Source organism: Melanotaenia boesemani, chromosome 22, assembly GCF_017639745.1.
Source record: "Melanotaenia boesemani isolate fMelBoe1 chromosome 22, fMelBoe1.pri, whole genome shotgun sequence".
NCBI classification, from domain to species: domain Eukaryota; kingdom Metazoa; phylum Chordata; class Actinopteri; order Atheriniformes; family Melanotaeniidae; genus Melanotaenia; species Melanotaenia boesemani.
The window spans coordinates 29161193-29173784 of NC_055703.1; the positions used below are offsets into that span (position 1 = coordinate 29161193).

General features: G+C 48.3%; 1 long non-coding RNA gene across 1 annotated transcript; it reads left to right on the plus strand.

Moving 5' to 3' along the window:
* The first annotated feature begins 5323 nt into the window (after window positions 1-5323).
* Window positions 5324-10415, plus strand: LOC121633976. Its single transcript, XR_006009158.1, has 4 exons — window positions 5324-5494; window positions 6214-6216; window positions 7237-7242; window positions 10380-10415. It is a non-coding gene; the product is annotated as an uncharacterized LOC121633976 (long non-coding RNA).
* Window positions 10416-12592: the final 2177 nt, after the last annotated feature.

Genomic DNA, 12592 nt, shown 5'->3' on the forward strand with positions numbered 1-12592 from the left:
ACATGTTTATATACATGTTAATGTGCATGTTCATGTACATGTTTATATACATATTTACAATTATGTTTACACACATGTTTACATATATCTTTATATACATGTTTATGTACATGTTTACATACATGTTTATATATATGTTTATATACATGTTCATATACTTGTTTCTATTCATGTTTATGTGCATGTCTATATACATGTTTAAATCCATGTCTTTGTATATCTTTATGTACATGTTTATATACATGTTTATGTACATCTTTACATACATTTTATGTACATGTTTATATACATGTTTATGTGCATGTTTACATATATTTTTATGTACATGTTTACATACATGTTTACATATATTTTTATATACATGTTTACATACATGTTCATATATATGTTTATATACATGTTTATATACTTGTTTCTATTCATGTTTATGTGCATGTTTATATGCATGTTTAAATCCATGTTTATGTGGATGTTTATGTACATGTTTATATATATGTTTATGTACATGTTTACATACATATTTATGTACATGTTTATATACATGTTTATGTATGTTATGAAGGCAGAGAGATCAGTTCAAGAATTTTATTTACAGAGATGGAGCTTTGTAAAGGATCTTACGACTTGGAGTAGCCCATGGGAGGAATATAGAATCAGGATGAGTGCCAGGGAGTCGAGACTGGGAAGGGGATAGCAGGAAAGTCCAACAGTGTTGAAACGAGGTCAGACGAGGATTGAATGTGGAGTGGGAGTATATATAGTCCAAGGCTCAGACTGAATGCAGGTGCGGCTGATTAGTATTCAGGAGACTGACTCCGGTGATGCGTGACAGGTGTGGTCATGGCAGGGCCTGGTGCGGGTGTAACAGTACCCCCCAGGAGTCACCCCAGGGCGACGATGGGACCGAAGATGGGGCCGCCCACGGGGACGAGGTCGAGGCCGACTGGGATGCTGAAGGTGGAAGTCTCTGAGCATAAAGGGGTCCAGGACGGCAGCTCATGGAACCCAGGACCGTTCCTCAGGTCCCAGTCGACCAGATACTCCAACCTACCCCTGCGTCTCCTGGAATCCAAGATGTCATGGATGGCAAACACGGGCCCGTCTATGGTATCCAGAGGAGGAAGAGGCGGCGGAAGGGGAGCAATTGCCGCACCAGACCCTGAGGAAAAAAAATCCATAGGTGAATGGTAAGGTTTGAGCAGAGACACATGAAAGACTGGATGAATCTTGTAAGAGGCAAGCAATTCCAGACGGTAGGTTACAGGGTTAAACTGTGTAATGACTTTGAAGGGACCAATGAAACGAGGACTTAACTTCTGACATGTAGTGTGGGACCAAATATCCCGAGTAGACAGCCAGACCAGATCGCCCACAACATACTGGTGTTCCTGGGTACGTCGCTGGTTGGCCTGCAGAGTGTAGTGTCTGATGGCGCGTTGCAGGTGTTGATGCACCCGGCCCCACACTCGCTCGCTGCATCGGAACCATTCATCCACTGCCGGTATGTTGGCGCTTTCCCCATTCCAAGGGAAAAGCGGTGGTTGGTGACCCAAAACGCACTCAAATGGTGTGAGTCCTGTGGAAGCCTGCTGAAGGGAGTTCTGGGCATATTCCGCCCGTAGAAGGAACTCACTCCATGATGAGGGATGATCCTGGCAGAAACTCCTGAGGACCCGACACACCTCCTAAACTTTGCGTTCCTGCCCATTAGTCTGGGGGTATTATCTGGATGATAAGCTGACGGTCACGCCCAGGAGGCAAAGGAAAGCGTGCCAGAAACGGGAGATGAACTGGGGTCCCCGGTCTGACACAATGTCTTCAGAGAGACCGAAGTTTCTGACACCTGTTTTAAGATCCCTCTGGCGGTATCAGCGGCTGTAGGGACACTTGGATACGGGATCAGCTTACATGCCTTTGAGAATTGGTCTACCACCACCAATATACAGGTTTTACCTTGTGATGAGGGAAGATCTGTCAGGAAGTCTACTCCTAAATGGGACCAAGGACTTTGTGGAACCGGGAGAGGTCGGAGATTTCCCTCAGGAAGGTGTCGGGGGCTCTTCGATTGGGCACAAATGGCGCATTCATCCACAAATCGACGGATCTGGGATGTCATCTTAGGCCACCAGTAGCGGGGTTGGAGCAGCGCAAGGGTGGCCTGAGTACCAGGATGACCTGTGCGGGAGTAGAATGTGCGGCTTCGATTAAGGGAATGCGGAAGTCTGGAGGAACAAAGATATGACCTGCCGGTGTCTCAGGGGTGCTGGCTGTTCATTCAAGGCCTCCTGGATGCAGTCCTTGAGAGTCCACTGTATAGCACAGATAACAGCATGAGGAGTGTTGAGGCAAAAAGTTACTCTGTCAAGGATGAGGAGTCTGGTTCTGAAGTGAAAAATGATTATAAGTTTACTGAACACAGAATTTAAAATACAAAGAATAGAATTGCAATTCGAGAGACTGTTAAGAGGTCTGACCGCACAGAGGTCTGAAGAGAATCTGATAAGACAAACACAGGCAGCATCTTTTAAGCAGAATGATCACTTCACAGCACATCATATATCTTGTAAGATAAAAACAAAGAGATTGTCTGTTCCTCACACAGGATTAGACACTTCAACAAACCTAATGAGCTTTTGCATTTATTGAGCACATAAACAACCCCATTGACATTAAGGCAGGATGCCCTGCTGGGTCATCCTGAAGGTATCTGGCTAGTATCAGATAAGTCACACAGGTCAGTGTGAACTGCTCTAAGGAATGCATCCACTTTTACGATAGCAACAGGCTACTCAGCATAATCTCTGGTACCAAGAACTTAAACAATCTGTTTACCTTGAGGGTGATCAGTATAACACAATATTAAAGTGAATATATGAAATTTCCACAACAGGAGGCAGAATGGACCCTGGTACCTCAGAGGTGTCATCCTTTTCGTACTTCCGAGACAAAGCGTCAGCACAGCGGTTTTTGGTACCTGGAATGTAAGTGATGGAAAAGTTAAACCTGGTGAAGAAGAGAGCCCACCTGGCTTGACGGGGATTCAGGCGGCGAGCTTCTCTGAGGTAGGTTAAGTTTTTGTGATCTTTGAGAATCTCAAATGGATATTTGGCTCCTTCCAACCAGTGTCGCCACTCCTCCAGTGCTAGCTTTATGTCCAGGAGTTCTCAGTTACCAACGTCTTAATTCTGCTCTGCTGAACTCAGCTTTTTGGAGAAGAAGGCACATGACTTGAGATGAGGGGGTCGCCCAGTCCGTTGCAACAGGACTGCACCGACTCCCGGGTGCAGTGACGAAGGCTTGTCACAGGTGGGTGAAGGCGTTGTCTGCATCAGGAGTCCAGGTAATTGTATGGGGTTTGTACTTCAACATGGCAGTAAGAGGTGCAGCCAAAGTGCTGTAGTTGCGGATGAACCTTCAGTAGAAGTTGGAGAAGCCGAGAAAACGTTGAAGGGCTTTAATCGTGGCTGGTTTTGGCCAGTCCAGGATGGTCTTAATTTTCTTTTGATCCATCTGTACCCCAGCAGGCCCCACCTGATGGCCCAGGAAGTCGCCCCAAGACCCGTTTCACCTGGTCGATGTGGGTCTGTAGATCCGGGGAGTAGATGAGGATGTTGTCCATGTAAATGATAATGAACTGGTTGAGCATGTCACGGAAGATTTCATTCATGAAGCCCTGAAAAACAGAAGGGGTGTTGGCTAGGCCATACGGCATTACAAGGTACTCATAGTGTCCCGTGGGTGTGATGAATGCCGTTTTCCACTCGTCTCCTTCATGTATATGGATGAGGTTGTAAGCACTTCTCAGATCCAACTTAGTAAAAACCCTGGCTCCACGTAGTTGTTCCAGCGCTGATGGTACTAACGGAAGGGGGTGTTTAAATTTCGTGGTGATCTGATTCAGGGCTTGGTAGTCGATGCAGGACCGCAAACTACCATCCTTCTTCTCCACGAAAAAGAAGCTGGAAGCTGCTGGAGATGTGGACGGTCGGACGTAGCCCTGTGCCTGGGCTTCGGCTATGTAGTCCTCCATGGCTCTGGTTTCTGGGATGGAGAGTGGGTAGATTCAGCCTGCAGGAAGTTTACCCCCGGGGATTAAATTGATAGCGCAGTCCCATGGGCGATGTGGGGTAACTGAGCAAAAAACATCCTCGAAGTGCTTGTACTTGGGAGGAATGTTGTTGGAATGGCGAATTCAAGAGATTCAAAGAGATTCAAAGCGTTTATTGTCACATGCACAGTAAGGAAACAGGTTTCCCTGTACATTGAAATTCTTACTTTGCCGTCCATACTGAATGCCATAAATATTCAAAGTATATAGAAAAGACTAATTTAAGAAGAGCATGCAAAAGAGTAAACATAAAATATAAACTATAGGTAAAATATAAGTAAAGTAATCTATGTACATAATGTGCAGCGTGCTACATAAACTGTGCAACATTCTGTCATGGTTGCAGAGCTGCTCTGCAGAGCTGCAATCAGGATGATCTCCTACACCTGCCCTGATTGTGATTCCCCTCACCTGCTCCCTGCCCTACTTATACACTCTTCACTCTCTGCTTCCCTGCCAGATGGTCAACAGTACTAACCTTGTTTAGATCCAGCTATTTTCTTGTTCCAGACTTTCTTGTCATCGACCCTGTTACGTCCGTGGTTATTCTCTTGCCTGACCCCTGCCGGATCCCTTCAAGTGCCCACCTGGATATTGACCCTTGCCCGTATGACCACGGAGATTGCCTGTCCCTCTGGATAAGTACTGCACTGAGCCTCACTGTGAATGAACATTGCCTGCCCTGACTACGTCTTTTGGATTTGTGGACTTATATTCCTGTCTGAAATTCATTTCAGGAGTCCTCACTCACAGACCTGGGATTGCCTGACTCCTCCAGCTAACCACAACTGGTTTCACTCCCTCCATCCCCTGGCCCTAAACCTTATTCTGTTCAAACCATCTGTTCTACGTGTTGTTGAATTTCCGGGTCTTCAGGAGCAAACCTGATACATTCAGCACTGAATGATTAATTGTGCAAAAAAAGAACTGTCATGAGGTAGACGGTATGATACATGTCTCAACGAGGCAGCTGTAGAAGTTGCTGAGGATCTTCGGTGACATGCCGAATTTCCTCAGCCTCCTCAGGAAGTACAGCCGCTGCTGAGCCTTCTTCACCAGCTGTGTGGTGTTAAGTGTCCAGGTGAGGTCCTCGCTGATGTGGACCCCCAGATATTTGAAGCTGCTCACCCTCTCCACTTCCAGCCCGCGGGTAAGCAGTGGATGATGAGGGTTCCTCTCCTTCCTCATGTCCACTATCATCTCCTTGGGCTTGTCTGTGTTGAGGGTGAGATTGTTGTCCTCACACCACGTCACCAGAGAGGCCACCTCCCTCCTGTAGGCTGCTTCGTCCCCACCTGTGATGCGTCCTAGCACAGCGGTGTCGTCTGCAAACTTCAGGATGATGTTGTCCTTGTGGGAGGCTGCACAGTCGTGGGTGAACAGGGTGTAGAGGATGAGACTGAGAAAACACCCCTGTGGTGTGCCAACGTATGTGATGATACTGGCTGAGGTTCTCTTCCCTATCCTGACAGACTGAGGCCTGCCAGTCAGAAAGTCCAGAAGCCAGTCACAGAGGATGGGGTGTAGTCCGAGGGAGAACAGTTTGTGGATGAGCTTGTGAGGGATGACCGTATTGAATGCAGAGCTGTAGTCAATAAAGAGCATCCTGATGTAGGAGTCTTTATTCTCCAGGTGTGAGAGGGAGATGTGCAGTGCAGCGGCGATGGCATCTGAGGTGGACCTGTTGGGCCGGTAGGCGTACTGCAGGGGGTCCAGTGTGACTGGTAGGCAGCTCTGAATGTGGGTCAGCATCACTCTCTCGAAGCACTTCTTAATGACTGGAGTGAGTGCTACTGTGGTGGTGGTCTTGGAGCAGGAGGGAACAGTTCTCTGGGTAAGGGAGAGGTTGAATATGGAGGTGAGAATGTCTGTCAGCTCGTTGGCACATGCTCTGAGGGCTCGTCCAGGGATGTTGTCTGGCCCCGCCGCTTTGCGTGGGTTGATCCTCCTCAGGGCTTTGTTTACCTGGGCTGGTGAGACAACTGGTGAGGGGGAGGGGGGTGTGGAGGTCCGGGTGTGGAGGTCCAGGTGTCTGTGTCCCTCCTCTCTGTGTGGGGGGAGGAGGTCTCAAAGCGGGTGTAGAATGTGTTAAGGTCATCAGGCAGGCTGTCTGTGGCGCTGATTGTACTGGAACTGCTCCTGTAGTCGGTGATGTGTTGCAAACCCTGCCACATGCGCCCGGACTCAGCAGTGGAGTAGAAGCCGTCCAGCTTCTCTCTGTACTGCCTCTTGGCTGCTGTGATGGCCTTTCTCAGTCCGTACCTCGCCGCTTTGTACTCTGCCTCAACACCAGATGTAAAAGCAGTGGAGCGAGCACGCAGCATGTGACGTACCTGACTGTTTATCCAGGGCTTCTGGTTGGGAAACTTCCTGACTTGTATCGTCGGCATGATGTTATCCACACAAGTGCTGATGTACCCAGTCACATAGTCAGCATAATCCTGTACACTGACAGAAGAGTCCTCCAGAGTAGCTGCAGCTTTAAACACATCCCAGTCTGTAGCAGCAAAACAATCCTGCAGTGTTCCCTCAGTCTCCAGTGACCAGAGCTTCACCTGTTTGGTGACTGGATTAGATTGTTTGAGTCTTTGTCTGTAGGCCGGGTACAGGAACAAAGAGATGTGGTCGGAGTGTCCGAAGTGGGGGCGGGGTGCTGCCCTGTATGCACCCTTTATGTTGGTGTATACATGATCCAGAGTGTTCTTATCACGGGTGGGAATGTTTACATGTTGGTGGTATTTGGGAAGTACAGTCCGTAGGTTGCACTGATTAAAATCGCCTGCAGCAATAAAAACAGCGTCACGGTGAGCCATCTCCAGTCCGCTGATGACGTCATGGAGTTTACCAAGTGCTGCTGTAGAGTTGGCTCGCGGAGGAGTGTAAACAGCAGCCAGAAACACAGATGTAAACTCCCTTGGTAGGTAGTAGGGACGGCACTTTAGCAATAAGAACTCCACATCAGGCGAACAGTGTCTATGAACAGTCCATACATCTTCACACCAGGCATTGTTGATAAACACACACACACCGCCCCTTTCGCCTTACTGGAGGCTGCTGTCCGGTCTCCTCGGTGGATGGAGTGAGTCTGTAGCTAAATGGCAGACTCTGGGACGTTGTCTGAAAGCCAGGTTTCAGTGAAAATTAGAGCGCAGCATTCTCTTATTTCCCACTGCATTTTAATCCTGGCTCTTAGCTCGTCCAGCTTGTTTTCCAAAGATCGCACATTAGCCAGCAGTAGGCTGGGTATCGGTGGTCGGCTGGCATGGGCCTTCAGCCTTGCATGAAGCCCTCCCCTCTTTCCTCTCTTGCGACGCCGTCTCCGAAGCACTCTCCTCAGGTCAGCTGGTTCGCTTGAGTACGGTGTGCTGGGCCTTCCTGGCGTCGCTGGTGGTCGCGCGGGCGCATGTCCAGTAATGCCTGCCTGTTGTAAGTTAGCAGTGCATCAGTTCTGCGCAGTGCAATAAAAACAAAAAACACACAAAAAAGAAGTGGGGGTAAGACATACTGCATCTACCTGCATGGGTTCAGGGTGGTTCATGGATGGTGTTGCAGCTACTGGTGGTATGTCTTGGAGGCAGCTTTCCCTTATGTGGGCAACCTGAATGGTGAGCTGTATGAATTTCTCTAAGCCCAAGCTGTCATCATGGGTTGAGAGTTGTAAACGAAGATCTGGTTCAAGGCTCATCCGGAAGTGAGTGAGGAGTGCTGCTTCATTCCAGCCGCTTGCCGCTGCCAGGGTGCGGAATTTCAAGACGTGTTCTGTGATGGGGGTGTGTCCTTGTCGAAGGCGAAACAGCTGCTCTTGTATGGTGGCATCTCCGGAGGGGATTCCGAACACTTCCTGGAAGTGTTGTGTGAACTGGGTGAAGGATTGCGTTACCGTGCTGTTTTGCTGCCAGATCGCTTCTGCCCACTGTAACGCCGGTCCTGAAAGCAGGGAAATGATGTAAGCGATTTTCGATTGATCGGTGGGGTATCTGCTGGGGTTCATTCCAGGTGGAGGGAGCACTGGAGCAGGAATCCGCTTCACTGCTGAGGATTGCCAGAGAAACGGTTGGAGGGAGAATCCATCCTCTCCTTAGTTCTGGTCGGACCTTCTGTTACAAAGGACTTCAAGCTGACAGATCAGGTTAATATGTTAATATACATGTTCAGATTGAAGTAGGTGGGGAGTGGGGGGAGGGGGCTGATAGCACCCTGGTTCCCGGGGTGTGCGGCTGGAATATCGGGGTGTGTGCTGGCCTACGCCGGGTGGCTGTCTGGGGGGGCCTGGTCCTCCTAGGCATGTTGCGGGCCCTCTGCCTTTGGGGGGTGGGGCGGCCGCCTCTGGGCTCCTGGGGCCCTGGGCCCTTCGCTTGGGCTGCCCTGGGTGGCCAGTCCCTGGCAGGGCCGGCGGCTGCTGATCTTGGCCCACTGGGGCCTGTGCCCCGGGACCGTGGGGGGCTCTTGCTGGGGCTCTCCTCTGCCGCCCTTCGGGTGGGGCTGGAGTCGTCTTTGTGGTGGGGTGGCTTGGGTTGGTGCTCCGGGTCTGCTGCTGAGGGCCCGGGCCTCTGGCCCTGGTCTGCCTCTGGCCTCCGTGGAGGCGAGGTCGTATTTGCATGATCTCACTCACCACTCTTCATCATTGATCACTCCTCTTCCTCATGCTCTGCATGCTGACACAGTCACTGAGTTGTCCAGTGGGTTTTAATACTAAGCGATAATTATTACATTTTTTTTTGTATTTTTCCTGTGAGTTAGTATCTGGTTGCTGTTATGTCTTTTTGATTTGGTTATTATTTAAAAACTCTTAATGACTGGCAGCCCTGTTTTTTCTGTGTGTGTGTTTCTGCTTTTGTAAAAGTTGTAGGAAATTTTCTGGTGTGTTCATGTACAGGTGTAACAGTGTGTTGTCTGGTGATGGTGTGGATTGAAGGGTCGTTTCCTTCTGTCTGTGATCTTTTTGTCTCCTTTCTTCTTTCCCTTTTGCTCTTTTTGCTATTTTCCATCTTTCTCTGTCCCCTCCGGTCAGGTCCAGCAAGATTACATAGATTCCGTGATTCAAAGTAAATAAATAAATAAATCACATTATCAAGAGGAGCCTTACCCATAGGCCTCCCCTTGGCAGAGCAAATTTGTTCAGCACGATACAGAAACCAGATTATCATTTTGCTACTATGATGCTGGACAGGACAAGTTAAAAAAAAAAAATATATATATATATATATATACATGTTCATATACATGTTTAAATTCATATTAATATACATGTTCATATACATGTTTATATTCATGTTTACATACATGTTTACGTACATGTTCATATACATGTTTACATACATGTTTACGTACATGTTCATATACATGTTTACATACATGTTTACGTACATGTTTATATCCTGTACATACTCACCCTGCAGACCAGATACTGGACATGTGATTACTGTGTGTGTTTACATCACCTGTGTGCCTCTGCTTCCTGCACCTGTTCTGTTGCTACACATCAGTTTCCCCACTTAAGGAACTAATAAAGGTTTTTATTCTATTAATATTAGCAATAAAAGATGGCTCCTTTTAATCAATGCTGATGTCTAAAATCACCTTACATGTGTGAACTCATGCCAAGCACATCTTGTTGTTCCATTTTGCTTTCCTTCAGCAGCATCTCTATGTTCATCCACCCAGCTTAACCTGGTGGTCCTTCTGCAGCTGGTACGTTAACTTCTGGGATGTTTCTGGGATGATGGCTGCTTGAAGGAGTCTGAGAGGAGGTGTGATGTTAAAATCAGTCGTTTCAGAGAAGATCTGTGGTGAGTTTCTTGTGACCCAATCACAGGTCAGTGCTTGGAGAGAAGCTTTTCCCTGCAGAGTCCTGTTGCTTTTAGCTGCAGGCTGTTGTCATGGATGCTGTAACCTGATAGTAATGAGAATACATGCAAGCATCTCCGTCTGAAATGCCTACTGAAGCGTGGCCTCCCAGGGGTCCCGAAAGACACAACCCCGACTTAATCTGCTCATTATTCCCAGAGAAATGCTGACATCAGAGGGTGGAGGACACATCATAATTTGTTCAGTTTAAACCATTTGTCATAAGCAGACAATCCAGCATTTGCTTGGTTCATAAGTAAATTACAATTTGAATTAGATATAAAAAATGTTGTATCATCAGCAAACATTATTGGAGTAAGTTCATTAGAAACATTAGATAAATCATTTATATAAACTAAAAATTATAACGGACCTAATGTGGATCCCTGTGGAACTCCACACTGAATATCTGCCCTGTCAGAAGAAAACAAACTGAGATCTGCTGCAAATATAACAGTTTTATAAAAACATATTTATGTAATTTTGCAAGTAAAAAGTCATGTGAAACAGAATCAAAGGCCTTTGATAAAATCACGAAAGATACTACAAACCTTCTCTTCTCCTCCCCCCTCCATCTCCTCCTCCTTCTCTCCTCCTCATCATTCTCCTTTTTCCTCCTCCCTGTCTCCTCCTGCTTCTTTTCCATCTCCTACTCTTCCTCCTCCTCTCCCTCCACTCCTCCTAATCATTTACCTTTTCCTCCTTCTCCTCCCTCATTCTACTCTCCTTCCTCCTTCTCCCCATCCTCCTTTCTACCTTCCTTTTGCTCTCCTCCACCTCTTCCTACTCTTCCTCCTTCTCCTCTTCTCCTCATCATTCTTCTTTTGTTCCTCCTCCTCCTCTGCTCCTCCTACTCCTTGTCCTTCTTTCTCCTCCTCCTTCTCCACTCCAAATCATTCTCCTTTTCCTCCTTCTCCTCCCTCTTTCTACTCTCCCTCCTCCTCCTCCCTGTCCTCCTCTCCTCCTCATCATTCTCAATTTCCTCCTCCTTCTCCTCCTTCTCATCCCTCCTCCTCCCTCTCCTCCTTCACCTAGCTCTCTCCTCCTCCCCCTCTCCCTCCCTCTCCTGCTACCCCCCCCCCCCCTTCTCCTCCTCCTTTCCCTCGTCCTCCTCCTTCTCTCATCCTTATCCTCTTTGTACTTCTCCTCCCTCTCCTCCTCATCATTCTCCTTCTCTCCCTCCTCCTGGTCTTCCTTGTTCTCCTCGTTCTCCTCCATCTCTTGCCTTCCTATTCATTCTTTTTTTTCTCCTTCTCCCTCGCCTCCTCCCCCTCTGCTGCTTGTCCTCCCTACCCTCCTCCTCTCCCTCCCCTCCCTCTCCTTCTCCACACTCTCCTCCTCCTCCTCCTTGCTCACCTCCTTCCCTACCTCCTCCTCTTCCTCCTCTTTCTCCTCCTCCTCCTTTCCTCCTTCTCCCCTCTCTTCTTCCTCCTTCTCCTCTCCTCCTCATCATTCTCCTTTCCCTCCTCCTCCTCTTCTATTCCTCTTCCTCCTCCTCTTCCTCCTCCTTCCTCTCCTCCTTCTCCTCCTCCTCATTCTCCTTTTCCTCATCCTCTCCTCCTCTTCCTCTGTGCCTCTACTCCTCCTTCTTATCCTTCCTCTCCTCCTTCTCCTCAAATTCCTCCTCCTCCTCCCTCTCCTCCTTTTCTCCCTCCTCCTGGTCTTCCTCGTTCTCCTCCATCTCTCGTCTTCCTCATCATTCTCCTTTTGCTCCTCCTCCTCCTCTTCCTCTCTTCCCTCCTCCTATCCTCCTCTTCCCCTTCCTTCTCCTTCTACATTTCCTCCTCATCATTCTCCTTTTCTTCCTCCTTCTCCCTCGCCTCCTACTCTTCCTCCTCATCCTCTTCCTCTCAGAAATCAGAATCAGAAATACTTTATTAATCCCTTGCAGGGAAATTCATGTTTTCAGTACAACCCATCCAAGACTAGACAAAACAACATATAACACAAACAAGAACAGGCAGACTGACGGAGCAGCCGTTTCTACAGCGCTCCTTCCCTCTCTCCTCCTACTGTTCCTCCTTGTCCTCCTACTCTCCTTTTCATCATTCTCCTTTTGCTCCTCCTCTTCTTCCTCCCTCTCCTCCCTCTCCTCCTGTCTTCCTCCTCCTACTCTACCTACTCCTCCATCTCCTTCTCCTACATTTCCTCCTCATCATTCTATTTTTCTTCCTCCTCCTCTCTTACCACCTCTTCTACTCCTTGTCCTCTCTATCCTCCTCCTCTCCCTCCCTCTTCTCCTCCTACTCTTCCTCCTCCTCCTCCTCTTTCTCTCCTTCCCCTCTCTCCTCCTACTGTTCCTCTTTGTCCTCCTCATCTCCTCCTCATCATTCCCCTTTTGCCCCTTTTCGTCCTTCTCTTCCCTCTCTCCTCCCCCTTCTCCTTCTCCTCCATCTCTCCCTCCTACTCATCATCCTATCCTCCTCCTCCTCTCTCTCCCTCGCCTCCTCCTCCAGGGTAGAAACTTTGTGGTTGTGTCCACCAGGAATCGAACCCACGTCCTCCTGCCTCGGTGGCGCCATCTTGTGGTCAGAAGGAGTTGATGATGATAATGATGATGGTTCTTGTGTGAATTGTTGGGGCTTCAGCTCTGATCAGGGAGGCCTGGTGGTGCCAGGATGGCGCTGTGGCGCCACC